Here is a 3,707-nt window from a genome sequence, read left to right on the forward strand (position 1 = left end):
AATGCGCTTGCTCCGCAGAAACATATTCTGAAGTCGTGAGAAGGTAGGATGAATAGGACATTTGCATGATCACGCCATATGACCACAAGTACCAGAATCCTTCAGGTTTCGCTTGTCTCATGTTAATTAGAGCTATTGTTATTTTTACTCCACTGGGAATACAAAATTTAAATATAAAAATGAAAAGAAAAACAAACTGAATTGTGGTAATAGTCAAATGACGCCATCGTGAAAATTGCCTATTCTCGACTTCACCACTTTTTCCCAGAATTCATCATAATTAGCCAGAATGCATTGCACCAATTACCAGCTTGTTCCAGTATGTGAAAGTTCTGTGAATTTTGACAGATTTTAAGTTACATCGTTCGCTTTTTTCTTGTAGAAAATTCTGACATCTAAACTTCGAGCTTCGTATTTCATCGTTTGGCGCAGTGACGCCTCCTTCGGGTCAAATTCTAGAACCATGAGAAGAACTGTCATGAAAGTGAAGAACGATTAGAAAACTTACTCTGGGTGCCAGAGTTTCTAGTTTTCTTTCGCGAGGAGCGAGCGGTTAAAACGGAGAGGCGAAAAACCTGAGGTTCTTATTTTTCGCCTCTCCGGTTCAACCGCTCGCTCCTCGCAAAAGAAAAATAGAACCTCTGGCACCCAGAGTAAGAAAAACTGCAATGAAACCGTGAAACACTTTATTTTCATGCAAATGTGCTGCGATTCATGCAATCGCAACTGACTTAAGTAAGCTTCAGTTGCCATGAGCTTCAAGCCGTAGCACTGATAATAGTTCCACAGACATTTGTTGATGAGTACCAGGACAGATTTTAAGTTACAATTTCGTTTTTTTCTGCATACAATTTAGACTGCATCTGATGGATCTTTCGATTCCTGCGATCTGGTGCAAGTTTGTAGTGTCTTGCTTTCTCATTTTACATCATGCACGAAGTTTAGATCAGTGGCTAATCAGCTAAAGTTTTGTATTTTCTTTCCTTTTACATTTCCTCCATTTCATCACGGTCTGGAAAGAGGATGGTCCGGGTTAAATGGTAATTTTCATTTCCTCAACAAACTAAAGTATAAGTCTCATTGACTTCAATACATCGCCGGTTGCTGTGGTTATCAATGATAACTGTTGTCACTATTAACGAAATGAAACCCAGCATTACTGTCTATTACCGGTAGATACAATAGTTTATATTTTATAATCAAACAGAAGAAAGAAACCATAAGGCACCAACATAGCCCCCTCTTTCGTCGTAACTGGGCCAATCAAAACGCAGAATTGAGGATAAAAATAACACTTCAAAGAAACCAGTTCCTCAAACTTAAGCTTATTATCGATAGTGACGCCAAGGAGTTCCATTTCGTCTTGAATAGGGATAACGGTTCCTTCACAGGTCAGCACAGGATTTCTCTCGACCCTTCCAAAAGTGATTGCTTGATATTTTGAATGGTTTCTTTTCATTTGATTGAATTAATACCACTCATCAACTTTTTTCAGATCGGCATTTATGTAGCTGGGCTTGGATAGCCTGTGTACACCCGCCTCCTACCCTCGCAAAAAATCGGGGAGAGTTTTTTTGCGAGGGAAAGAGGCGGATGTGTTGTGGTTTAATTTTGTTCTTGGTTTGAAAAGTTCAGTTCAATTTTTTAAAACTGCATGGTTTAAGTTTTTTATAACACTGCCCATTTTAACATATTTGGATATCTTTCTGTAATTACTTTTATGTGAGTATGTGTAAAATAAACTAGAGAAATCATTTTAAGATTATTATGATGGATTGCTGTCTCTGATGCTATCAAAGACAATAATAACATCATTATTTATTGCATGTGAACAATAATTTTAGTGCTTGGGGTTAAATGCTCAGCTTGGTAATTAGGGTTAAGCTCTCAATTATAGGTTTGCGCACTTAAACCGGTTAGCATTTCAGGAGGTGTATGACAACTGCAGACTGCCTACAAATAGCGCTGATAAGCAGTATTTAAGTCTATAAGGCACCCTTTTCAAATAGCGTTGAGAAGCAGTATTTAAGTCTAAGCACCCATTTTAAAACGGTTAGCTTTAACTGCGAGTTAGGGTTAGCCTGCCGTCTGCAAGTGTCAGACACTGCATTCCAGGTAAGGCCGCGGGATTGGCACGCATCCACTGCGGTAGTGATTGGATTAATCAGTTATTTGCAGTGTTTATCCTAAAACAACCGTTGTCTTGGTTTTTAGGTTAAGAATGTTGGGTCATGGTTGGTGGAAGAAAAGCATTCTTTCACATGTTGGACAAAGGGGTTTAGTTTGCAAAGAAGCTGTGGTGCTGTGTCATTGGGGAAATAAAATAAAGAAAAGGGTTTATCAACTGAGTTAATGGTAAATTAACCAATGTAAAGAAATTTGAAAGCTGATATTTCGAGTGTTAGCCCTTCGTCAGAGCTAAACCCTTTTCCGTCTTTCACAAGTAGGGCTACTTTTCATAATAATAAAAAACAGTGATAATCTTTAATCATTCCTTTGGCAATATAACTTGTATAATACAAGATTCATAAACATGTGTCTCTCAGTAAGTAAGTACATGATTAAACGTAACAATGGTTTTATTTGTACTGCTACAGTATCAATAAAATACAATTTATCTTGAAAGGAAATTACTCATTTTGCAGAATGGCAGGTTTGCAAGCTGAATATAAAGGAAATTTCTTTGAAATAATCGAAAGTAAGACTAGCGGCATTGCACAGGTTTGAATGTTGTAGGAGAAATAAGTCATTGGACTTCTCCAAACTTGGTCACTACTCTAGCATAATGGTTTGAGATCTCAGTTATTTTTCCTAAAAGTATCATCGGTTGGGGTACGAGGGTGACATTTTACATCAAGTCGATCTCTATCAAAGAGAGGAATGTTGGAGCTGCCATTGGTTGTTGGGCATTTTGTGTGCATGGAATGGATGTGTTGACAACTTTGTGGCTGATTTCTGCATAATTTCTTAAGACACTGTGAGAAATTCGACTGTGTGCTTGGGACAAGACTTGAAACAGCTCCGTTTTGGAACTACTTTCTTGTTGTTTCCTGTGAAGAGATTGCCGTTGATGTAAACCCATTTTCTTCGAGTTATCATCTGTTGTTCATTTTTGTTAATTGTTTGGACTTAGATCGATCCTTGTTTGCTGAAAGGCGGTGTTGCTTCTTTGTTTTTTCTTTGAACAAATGTTTTGTCTTGTTGTCTCCTTATTAACATTTTTTTTGTGAGTCTTTGTCTTTAGGTGGCCTTTCAATTCCTCTATTTCTCTGAAATGATTGAAATACGCAATTGCATTGGCGTGACTCTGTCATATGCGGCTCTGGTGTCGTATTGCACATTTGTAAAAATCAAACTTTTGACCGAGAGTGGCCTGGGGTGAATAATAAAATATTAATTTATAAGTTATTCTGAAGAAATTTGATCAGTTGCTAGCGTGGTCAAGTGGAGTAAGGAGTAGGCAACAGATCCAGAGGGAGGGAGTTCAAGATCAAGTTCTGGTGGGTATATAGAAAGGTCTTGAGTAATAGGAAATGTCTGTCAGTAGATGTGTGAAAGTAGCGGGTCATGGAGGGATAGCAATCCCCTGTTTTTTAACTCCCCCCCCCCCCCCCCCCCCCAAAAAAAAAAAAAAAAAAACGAAAAATCCCTTTTTTAGACAGTTGATAAAAATAAAACCAGTTTTAAAAATTTAAACTGGTTTGGAA

General features: G+C 37.9%; 1 long non-coding RNA gene across 1 annotated transcript in view; it reads left to right on the top strand.

Annotated features, from left to right (window-relative positions):
* Positions 1–2,561, top strand: part of LOC137969502 (uncharacterized) — a 3,291-nt gene extending 730 nt beyond the window's left edge. The window contains exon 3 of the long non-coding RNA XR_011116678.1: positions 2,215–2,561. This is a non-coding gene — a long non-coding RNA (uncharacterized lncRNA). The remainder of the gene's footprint in view (positions 1–2,214) is intronic.
* The last annotated feature ends 1,146 nt before the right edge of the window (positions 2,562–3,707 follow it).

The sequence above is a fragment of the Montipora foliosa genome, chromosome 9 (assembly GCF_036669935.1).
Source record: "Montipora foliosa isolate CH-2021 chromosome 9, ASM3666993v2, whole genome shotgun sequence".
NCBI lineage: Eukaryota > Metazoa > Cnidaria > Anthozoa > Scleractinia > Acroporidae > Montipora > Montipora foliosa.